Below are 12,388 nucleotides of genomic sequence, written 5' to 3' on the forward strand. Positions count from 1 at the left end.
ATGTCATCGACATACAATGACAAAATAATGAAACTTCCTTTGGATCGTTTTACGTAGACACAGTGATCTTCTTCAATTATCGTAAACCCATTCAATAGAACGGCTCGATGAAATCTCAGATACCACTGTTTAGATGACTGCTTTAAACCACATATGGATCGCTTAAGTTTGCACACTTTGTGCTCTTGACCTTTGGTCACAAAGCCAATAGGATGATCCATATAGATTTCTTCATCTAGTTCTCCATTGAAAAAAGCTGTCTTAACGTCCATTTGGTATAATTCCAAATTCAAGTTTGCAACAATGGCTAGAATGAGTCAATTAGAGGCAAACCTCACAACCAGAGAAAAAGTTTCCTCGTAGTCAACACTCTCCTTTTAAGTGTATCCTTTTGCCACTAATTGAGCTTTATACCTTTCTATTGGCCCATCTACCTTGTGTTTTATTTTAAGAACCCATTTGTTCCCAATTGCTTTTCGCCCTAACGGTAAGTCTACCAGATCCCAGACCTGATTAGTCCTTATAGACTCCATTTCATCACTCATTGCTTTCATATACTCATCAGTAACAGAAGATGAGAGAGCCTCTTGCACAGTTTTTGGCTCATCATCATCCTGTGAAGCAATCATGAAAGCTTCCCCTCAATCTCGAAACGACGACAAGGAACATTACCATGATTGCTTCTACGTGGCTGAGGTTGTTGTGGATCAACTTCTAGTGGTGTGCTCCCACTAGGTTATGAGTCGCTTCCATTGTCTCTAGGAGTTTCAGGAATTTTTTCCTTGTCCTTTACTAGTCTACTTAGGGTGCCTACCTCTTGATCCATCATTTCATAAAGAGTCAAGTTCTTTTCAACCTCACCTATGTTAGGGAATTCACTTTCTATGAAATCAACATCATGTGACTCCAATTCAATCACACTTCCATTAGGTTGTTCACCTATCAACACATAGCTTTTGGAATGCCCGGAATATCTTATAAAGATACACTTCTTTCCTCTAAGCCCTAACTTCCCATATCTATGAGAAGTATTGTGAACATAACCTATTGAACCCCATGGCCGCAAGTTATTCAAGTCAGGTTTCTTGTTGGTCCATAGTTCATAAGGTGTGGAAGATACCGATTTAGAGGGCACTCAGTTAAGTATATAGGATGCAGTCAAAAGTGCATCCCTCCAATATGAAATCAGTAGGTTTACTTGCGTCATCATTGACCTAACCATCTCTAGCAGTGTTCGATTTCTCCTTTCTACCACACCATTTTGTTGCGGTGTATAAGACATCGTTAACTGCCTTGCAATTCCATTTTCATCACATAGCTCCTTAAATTGCTCAAGTAGATACTCACGCCCACGATCAGTTCTGAGAGCCTTAATGCTCTTGTCTAATTGATTCTCAACCAATCTCATGTATTGTCTAAAGCAATCTAAAGCCTCAAACTTATAAGAAATCAAATAGACATAACCGTAACATGTATAGTCATCTATAAATGTGATGAGGTAGAAACCTCCATTCCTTGCCCTCACATTCATTGGACCACATATATCAGAGTGGATTGGTTGCACTGGAAAAGATGCCTATGTGGCTTTTCCAAACGGTTTTTTTTTTGACTTTCCCACTAGACAATGTTCACATGTGGATAAAGTGACTTTAGCGAGATTGCCCATAAGGCCTTCTCTAGCTAACCTAGTCATCCTCTCTTGCCCTATATGGTCAAGCCCTAGCATGCCATATAATTGAATTATCGGAAGCATTATCAGATGAAGTCAAAAAAACTGAACTATCATTATTATAATATTCAATATCCAAAATTTTAAAAACCATTTGAAATAAAACCACAACCATAATAAACTGTTCCCAAATGCAATAAAACATAATTATTCTAAAAAATAAACCGGAAACCAAGTCTTAACAAAGTAACTACGGAAAGTAAGTTCCTCCGGATCTCTGGAGCATACAATACGTCATGGAGTAACAGAGTGCGACCGCCTCGCAACTCTAGCTTGTAGGTACCAATTCCAAGTACCTCCACACTAGCTCTGTTTCCCACCTTGATGTCTCTACTCCCAACAGGAATCTGACGGTACTTCACAAATCCCACTCTATCTCTTGCTACATGTTCTGTTGCTGCTGAGTCTACAATCCACATAGGAGCAGAATTAGCAACAAAGACATGACTAGTTACAAAAACATGGTGAGATGTAGGATTAGGTGTTACCTTTTTTGGCTCAGTGCAATCACGAGCAAAATGTCCTTTTTTTCCGCAATTATAACAAGTCAACTTAGACTTGTCCTTCTTTGCGCGCTTTCCTCTAGTATTGCGCCTGACAAAATTAGCCATCTTAGGCGGTGGCCTATTAGGTCTCTCTTGTCCAGGAGCGTAATCAGGTTGCTTGAGTTTAGGCCTAGATGTCTTACGCAAGCTAGTCTCAGCCATGTGCACAGAACTAATTGGCTTGGCTGCTTCAAGGTGCTCAGCTTCAAGTTCCAAGTGACGAGCCACATCATCAAATGTTTTGATGTTCTCATTATGTGTCAAGTTTTGACACATCGTCTCCCATGAACTTGGTAGTGAACGAATCACTGCCTGGACTTGCAGTTCGTCAGTAAGATTGTTTCTAGCTGATTTCTAGCTAATTTGAGCTCTTGAATCATGGAGGACATCGCCCTAAGATGCTGCTTCATCGTATGTTCAGAGCCCATCTTATATGAATCAAATTTCATTGATAAGCCACGCAGTTTAGTGGCTGATGTCCCTCCATATCTTAGCTTTAGAGCTTTCCACATGTTTTGTGCAGTTGTATACTGCTCAAATTCACCAATCAAGTCATTGTGCATGTTACTCAACATTGTAAAGCACGCACACAAATCCTTCTTACGCCAACTTTCATAGGCAGCAAAATCACGTTGGCGTTGCTTAGTGCTTCCCTCATCGGGTTTACTCAACGAATGAGTTAGAGTCTCTAGGACTTCTTGCTCATTCAGCACATATTGGATTTTGCGGTGCCAAATATTGTAATTTTTACCATCTAGTTTCTCTCCTTTATTGAGATCAGTAACTATACCTTTAGAAACCATTTCGCTACAAAATTTCACAAATGGGACATTACACACACATTAAAAAAATTTTGATATGTGATCTAAAATAAACTTAGATAATCAACACACATCGCAAGATCAAAAATTCACTAAGCTTCTTAATCATCTCTTGCGCCACTAGTGTTTATTACTCAGCTTAATTTTAATCTTTGTACAAAATTATGTATGGGAGATAACACAACTCAACCATACTCCCACTATTCCATATTTTAATTCTAAACATATTTACAAAAAATATGTATTAAAAAAAAATTCACCAATTTTATCAATTAACTATTAAGTCAAACATGCTATCACAATTTAAACTCATGAGAACAAATCATATAGACATGTCGTCATTTTACTAACAAATAATTATTGCTTTGTCTTTGTGTAAATATTTTTAATATCATATTTCACTAAAAAATAATATCGGAATTAAATAATTTAAAGAATCAATTAATTCCATATCATTAAATATTTCTTAAAAATATATACACTACCAATAAAGAACCGCATCATCATTAGTAAATTGCAGCAGCCCTTTAAATCTAAGAATAATGAATCGTCACCATATATATTTAAACTAGAAAAACTATTCACGTGTCATGCTACAGGTTTAAGGGCAATTCCCAAAAAAACAAAAAACTTTTAAGCCACAAGAAAATTTATGGCCCCACCATCTTATTTTCAAATGCTTTATAATAAACATACATTCATGTAGGCTGAATGATAGCCAAACAACGTATCTGTTTCTGGCTTTGTGTTTACTGTCCTCAAAAGTTTATTTATTTATTTATTACATTAGACGCGTATATTTCACTCTGCATTTTTGTGTGTTTAACTGTAATACTAACAGTCCGTGTAAACTGTACTAGGCGAGTGGGACTCTATGTAGTGCCTTATGTAGAGGTCAAAACTCTGTAAAGCTAACATGCGCTGTACATTGTTCTAGAGAGAGTGGGTTTTTCTGGAATTGGTTGTCTTCAACCTCCAGCCTTCAAAAATCTTTAGCAAAAAATGGGTTTAAAACAAAAACTTCAAGTGCTTATATCTTTTTCATTTCAAATCCATTTTTGACGTACCATATACTGATTTAAAGCTTATAACATATAAATATATAATATGAAATTATAGTTTGCAAATAGAAATCATATAAGAACAGTTTTGTCCTTAAAGTTTCGGTGTTCTAAATTTTATTAAACTATATCTCATGGCACACTTAGAGATTTGCTACGAAACTTAAGGTAGATATTAATACATATAATATAAACAACATATATTAATTTCAAGGTACGAAATGCTCAGAATCAAGACTTGCCATTGAAGGCCATGTGAGGTGCATAGAAATTCATAGCATATCATAGAAGCATAAAATGCATTAAGAACTAATCATATATACCTATGACATTAAGAACAACTTATAAACACTCTGATACTAATGTAAGAAATAGAGATTTGCAGTAGAATATAAACAATCGGTTTTTTGGCATACTTCTCTTGGTCTAAACCAACGATCACACAAGAGCTTTGAGATTGTTTTACACTGTCTAGAGCCAGCCTCCATGCAGACGAGCTATTCAAACATGTTTTGAATTCCAGTTTGTATAACCCACGAACTAAAAACGTTTCTTTGATGGTGTTGCACACTACTAGAGTGATGCAAACATAACCTACAACTCAAGAGCCTCACAACACTTTGTAAACATTATAAAAAATGCAGAACTCGTTTACTGTTCAATAGGTACCACTCTTGGTATTTATATACACATTTCTCCATTAATATTGAGTGGGATAGTGGATTTAGTAGGGTAGAATAACGGTCCAAATCATTACTCCGTAACTCTTGGATGTTACAATTATCTTGAGGTATATAGAAGGACATGCCCACTTTGGGTGTCCATCCATATTCTTTTCAGTTTCTAACAAGTTGAACCAACTCCAAAAGTATAGCCATGGCCATTACAACTAGAGGGACCTTCCTGTGTCCATCTCTTGCTGATTTAATTACTATAGTCTTCAAAAGAATATTCCAATGCAAGCAACAGAATGACTAAATGCAGTTGAAGTTAATTGCTACATCGATGCTGGATGTTCCAAACATGTTGTTGAAGGCCACTTTATTTATTTGAACTCCAGTTTGCTTTAGCCAGTAAGTTTAGTTTGTGTTATATAACATTTATCAGACAAGTAATTAACAAGGTAATCTGGTTTATCAGGTCTAATTACTAAAAGTTCCGTTTTTGTTCCTAAACTTTAAAAGATTTGTTTTTCATCACTTAACTTTTTGTAAATGTTTTACTTTGTCTTTATGTTTTTTTTCCCTTAAGTTTATATCATTTGTAGCCTAAAGAATGCTAATGCGGTAAATTTTTTTTAGCGTTATTTGATCTAACTTGAATCAAACCATTTCCTATTTAAGAAGCTTGGACACATGGCTTGCTATTATTGATCACATGTAGAAAGAAAATTAGACAAAGAACAAATTACCTTTAGCTCTTGATCAATTTTAGTTGTATTAGGGTTGACTTAGTGCCTCTTGAGACAAAACCCAAATGCCCCATATGTCAAATCAATTTTTGTCTTTCTTTTATGAAATAAGTTCGTTCATCCCTAACCTAGGCAATTCACATACCTGCCCAAGCAAATGAGTCTGATGACAAATTGATTTTAGACATAAGGAATGAATATTTGTATGATGAAAAGATAAGCTTAATGAGGGGAATAAAAAGAACACCAATCTCCTTATCAACCAGAAATAGACATACCCACACAATCATTTCGACAGTTATGGAGCAATAGTTTTGTACCCAACACCATCGATTGGCCACTTCAGCCCCATGGTAGAGCTAGGCAAACTAACAGTCATATAAAAATGAAGTAAATTAATTCGACTCACGAGGCACGTGTGTTTAGTCTCAAGCAGGAAGCACTAACTCAACTCTAATTCAATCAAATTGGGGATTTGGGTTCTATCAAGAGACATAGGGGGTAATTTTGTCTTTGTCTAATGTTATTTCCTGGCCAAAATGGGCATTTGCCCCCTTTAGCCCAAAAGATGTAACAAAATGCACACGTTCTAAAACTATCTAGTAAAATGCCCCTGTTTTGAAACTTGATTTTAAAAAAATCGAGTTTCAATGTAAAACTCGATTTGATGAAAATTGAGTTATTTGGAAAAATTCATATAGAACTCGAGTTCCATAATTTTTTTTTATAAGTTTGATTGCCTATAGCTCGATTTTCTAAAAATCGAGTTTCAATGTAAAACTTGATTTTTAGAGAATCGATTTTCAAAACAGTGGTATTTTGCTAAATAATTTTAGAACAGGGGCATTTTGCTACATCTTTTGAGCGAAAGGGGCAAAAGCCCATTTTTGCCGTTATTTCCATGTGTGATCAATAATTGCATGCCACATGTCCAACATTTTAAAAAGAAAGTGGTTTGGTGCAAATCACATCATATAATGCTAAAAACATTATCACATAAGCATTTTGTTAGGCCAAATAGGATATAGACTAATGCACATAAACAGAAAGATATAAAGTAAAACTTTTATGAAATTAATTTAGGGACAAAAAATGTGTAACAAAATATTTTGGGATGAAAACCAAAATTTTGGTAAAAATTTTAGGAACGAAAATAATATTTTACCTAAAAAATTAGTTGAACAAAAGTATAGTTTTACTAAAAAAATATTAATTTTTAAGAAGTTATATATAGGTCACATAAGCTGAATAAGTTTAAAATCAATTATCCTAGCTAAATGAGAACTTAGAAAAAAAAAATCAATCCAAAAGGTGTGGAACATGAAAATATAACTGAAAATGTTACTAAACTATATTCAATTCCACTATTTTTTGAAGACTAGTTAATCATTTTAATGTGGGATGAGAGATATTTGATTGTTAGTAAATTCATGGACGCTCCTCATTTTGTTCACTATGTTGTCATTTTTTTGGATTCACTGATACATCATGGCACACTTTATCAAGATCTTCACTATTCCTCTCATCCTTCGAGCTTAATGCTTATTCAGATGTAGATTGGGTAGGTGATCCTATTGACCGATACTCCATCACAGGTTTTTGCTTCTTGTTAGGTACTTCTCTTGTCTCATGGCATAGTTAAAAGTAGGACGTTGTTTCTCATTCTAGTATTGAGGCTGAGTATTGTGCTTTTGCTAACACCACTATCAAGCTCGTCTAGCTTCAATGGCTCTTGGTTGACATAAATGCTCCACAACCCACTAGAACTTATCTTTATTGTGATAATCGCAGTGCTATTTACATTGCTGATAATGATGCCTTTCATGGATGCACCAAGTACATTGAAATTGATTGCCACATCACTCATCAATATCTGAGGAATGGGAATCTCCAGTTGTACTACATCTCCTCTGCTGACCAACTTGCTGATATCTTCACCAAGAATCACTAGCTCGGTTGTCTTCAAAATCTTATATACAAACTCCAATTGGGGCTTCCTCCTTGCCACCTTGAGCTTGGCCCAGTGTACTGTGTTTGTAGTACACTCATATTACTTGTACCTCTCACATGCAATGCTTATATAAAGCACTTTATTGTACAGTGTTACACACATCATATATACAGTTTAGTGTCTCTGTATTTATATTATTAACATGTATCCTGGTGAACTTTTGAATTTTCAAGTCACATTTATTCTTTGCATTTTCTCCTAGGTTCTGTAATGTGTTATTGATTTTGAAATTGCTTCTTGTACTGTACAGGCGGTAAATTGCAATGGTGGAAGTGTTTCAGGTTATTGGCAGTAGAGATCAGCTAATTGGTCTATTAGTTCCACTTGCAGAACAAGTGCTAAATGTCATCCTCATCCATTTCCAGGATAGGTGGACCTGAAAGCAATGATCCATTCTTGTCTTCATTTTTTCTTAATGTCATTTTGAGATTGAATGTTGTTTTCCTCGGTCAATCCTTACCTTCAATGGATTGAAGATCTGATATTGACAGAATATTGAGTCTTCCACTAGGACCAAAATGTTGGTAGGGCAAGAAGCCAGAAGCAGGAGGCTGGTCTTTTCAGTCCAAGATAATAAGATCTTCAGTCTGGTTGTCCTCTCCTAATATGTCAAGGATCATCTGTGAGATCCATCCTCACCCCCCCCCCCCCTCCCCCCTTTTTTTTTTCCTTTATTACCCCCTTTTTTGTAGACATTTTTTTTGGTGTGTGTGAAGAGAGCATTTCTGAATACTTAGGCCACTCTTTCATTTTAATGGAGGTTTGGTTGTAGCAAGGATTGGGCCTTGCTGTGGTTTTTAGTTTGAGATCATTCTTCAAAAATTAAATGCCAATGCTAAAATCTTTTGGTTTGGTTGTTGTGTTGTCAGGGTTCATGTCATATAAATCATTAGTATTTGCGCTCATGGATTTTAGAATTGGATATTTACACGGTGGTGGTTGTCTTCTCAGGATAAAGTAAGCCACAATCTTAAGGTGTTTAGAAGATTAGTGACTTGACAATTCAAAAGTTGGCTTTATGAGAATGTTTCATGAAATAGATGGAAGATTTTCATTGACCTGAGTGTATCACGTCATTGTTGATCTATTCAATATTTTGTATAGTTTGAATGTATCAAGTATCTGTATTTTGTATCCATTTACTATTTAGTAAAATCTGCTAATTGTCAGTTGATTTTTTTTATATGAATGTAATTCTTCTCACAGTATCTTGTGTCGGTTAAACATCTCAAAATTTTGTATCGTGCTAGTGCTTGTTTACCTGGTTTTAGCCTAGTGCAAACAAAATCTTCGAATTCAGTTTTTGGGTTGGTATTACTTTCGTTAGGGATTATAAAGTTCATTCATTTTTTGATTAATTACAGCTATCCACACTAAACTATAGGGAATTCAAACATCTTAGTTTGAGACTAATTTGCTTTATTCAATTCACGGTCTTATCCTTCATAAACTGTGAGCGTATTAATAATGTGCAATTTAAATTATATATATGTATTTTTTTTAACATCTAACTTTGAGATTAAGCTATCCATTAATTTAGAGGTAATTGATATTTAGTAGGCAACCCTCACCCATAATTCTTTTTTAGAAAGGTAGATTTTGGGACTAGAACACATGACCAATCGTTTGTGTGGAATACACTTATATCTAATCAATTAGGAGCCAACAAGAAGAAACTATCCCTATCACTCTCAAGTTAAGGAAATCTATCCTCCATATTTGCTTTTGACTTTTCGATCATTGTGCAAGCTGTTTGTAGATTTGGGAACTTGGGCAACTCAGTTGGTAATTATCTTTATCACCAACAAAGTTTCTCTCTAAATTAGGGGTGACAAAATTAGACATGACCTGTGAGTTTGACATAAAATTAGTGGGTTATGGGTTGATACTTAATGAGTTCGTGTCATATTCGAGTTGATATGACTGACCCGTTTAATAAATGGGTTGAGTTAGTGTTCATCACATGAAACCCGTTTAACATGTCTGACCCGTTTAATTAAATGACATTTTACCAATATACTCTTTAAACTCTAGGTATATAAACTTATTAGTTTTTGTGGTTTATTTTCTTTGATATATTATGATTAATTATTTGTAATATTGAGATATACTTTATTTTTTAATTATTATTTTTAATGTAGTTATTTGTTAATTCTGAATTTTATATTAAAAATATTTATTTGTGTGGTTTTTCCTAATTCATATAAATTTGGTTAATACTAAAATTTGTTTTTTTTTGTTTTGTTTTGTTTTGTTTTTGTTTTGTTTTGTTTTTGTTTTTTTGTTTTGATAAAATAAAATAAGCAGGTCAACATGACTGATCTGTTTAATAAATGGGTTGTGTTAGGGTTGAGGAATCCTAACCCGTTTAATAAACATGTCGGGTTAGAATTAACCCATATAGTCGAATATTCATGAGTCGAAACAACACAAATTCGACAAGCGAACATGAATTGCCACCCCTATTCTTTAGGTGTGAATTTTGAAAATCTAACTATTGAATTTTATGTTCCTTATATTCTTAACATGCATATCAAATTTTGTTCAAATTGGATATTATTTATAATTTGATTAATAAACTTATTTTTCATATACAATTTTAAATTACAAAAACTTCAAATTTTAAGATTTTTTTGATAACATAGCAATTGATCTTTAATTTTCTTGAAATTTTACAAGCATGAATGATATAATAAGAATATGTAATTCAATGGTTAGATTTTCAAAATTCATACTAAATATATAGATATATGAGGATCTTAAGGGGTTTTTCTCCAAACTAGTTTGAAGAGAAACTATAATAATCCTACCTTGACTCTCTGCTATGAGAGAGAGAGAGAGAGAGAGAGAGAGAGAGAGAGAGAGATTTTTTCCAGTAAAGCTAATTTTTTTTTAAAATTTTTGATAAATATTAATTATTTTATTAATGGCTTGTATTTTTTAAATGATGTGGCATGTTTTAATTAAATTAACAATAAAGATTATGCAATATTTGGTATTTAATAATCACCTTATTATTGGATATAAATGGAAGGGCTGGTAATATAACTTTAAATATTGTTAGGTGTGTAAATTTGAATTATTGAATATTGGGGAGTAGAGAAATCTACTGAGTTTTTGCAATAGCTATGGAGGGTAGGAGCAGATTGGTTAAATTTTTGATGGAGGTGGCTTGGCAGAAGCCTCCTCAGGGCTGGGTGAAATTGATATTCAATGGTTCTTCTTTGTGGTATCTAAGTAGTGTGATGGGTGAGCTGCGGGTACTTAGAGATGGGCTTGTGTTAACTAGAAACAAAAATGTTTCTGATTTTTCTGTGGAATTGGATGCCATAGCTATTGTTCATCTTGAAAAAATTCTCATGCCAATTACTCATTAGAGCCTTTACTCACTAATTGCAGGTTCAGTTGAAGTCTATCCCCAACCTTCGGATTGAGCACGTTTATAGGGAAGCAAACCGGTGTGCTAATGCTTTTGTAGGATTATGCAATTCTAGCAATGAGGTCTTTGTTATGTTTCATAGCTCACCGCCAGAGGAGGAGCAGTTATGCTCCCTTGATAGAGAGGGAGCCTTTTGTAATAGTCTTATTTCTAGTTAATTGCTTATTATCAATTTTCACAAAAAAATGGAAAAAGAATATTAGGGGGTAACCACATTGCTTAAGAGAGTGTGTTGTATGTACTACAACTTACTTTACCCTCTCTGAAAAGTTATCATGGCTTTTGAATAGAGTTTATGACGAGCATTTGTATTAGAACTCGTTTCTCTCTCCTTTGTGTGTGTGTGTGTTTGGTTTTCCAAAAAAAAAAAAAAAAAAATTTCTAGGTGGTAAAATCAAAATGACTTTGAACATTAGGTGTTTAGTCTTTTATATACATAATGCAATTGTGGTTATGGAAAGAACAATGTATCTAGGGGTGGCAAAATTTGACACTACCTGCGAACCCGACACTACACGACACGAAATTAGCAGGTTATGGGTTGAGGCTTAACGGGTTCGTGTCATATTCGGGTTGACACGGCTAACCCGTTTAATAAATGGTTGAGTTAGTGTTGAACACATAGAACCCGTTTGACCCGTTTAATTAAATGATATTTTACCAATATACCCTTCAAACTCTAGGTATATGAACTTATTAGTTGTTGTGGTTTATATTCTTTGACATATTGTGATTGATTATTTGTGATATTGGGATATGCTTTAATTTTGAATGATTATTTGTGATGCTGTTACTCGTTAGTTCTGAATTTATATTAAAAATATTTATTTGTTTGTTTTTTCATTAATTTTTATTTTTCATTTTGATAAAATCTGATAAACAGGTCGACACAACTGACCCATTTAATAAATGGGTCGTGTTAGGGTTGAGGAATCTTGACCCGTTTAATAAACATGTTGAGTTAATGTTGACCTATGTAGTCAAATACTCATGACTTAACACGACACGAACCCGACACGCGAACATGAATTGCTACCCCTAAATGTATCTATTGACCAAATGGTTAACAAGGAATATGCGGCATGATATGAATTTTTTTTAGCTTTAAGCTTTTTATCACACATTCAGTGTAAAATCTATCAAAAGGTATTTTATTTGTATCATATTTAGCAAATAAGCTATCAAAAACTATAAAATACCCAAATGGATAATCTAGTATAGAGTAGTTGAAGAAGTGAACGAGGATCAGAATAACAACGAGAACTAAATTAGGAAACGTGTCAATAGCTTCAGCTCATCATGGGCCTGTAGGCAGTGGTGTCGTCACCTTATGGCCAGGGTGGTCCCAGGACCACCTTGACCTGAAAAAAA

The sequence above is a fragment of the Castanea sativa genome, chromosome 1 (assembly GCF_040712315.1).
Source record: "Castanea sativa cultivar Marrone di Chiusa Pesio chromosome 1, ASM4071231v1".
In the NCBI taxonomy this organism is placed as follows: Eukaryota; Viridiplantae; Streptophyta; class Magnoliopsida; order Fagales; family Fagaceae; genus Castanea; species Castanea sativa.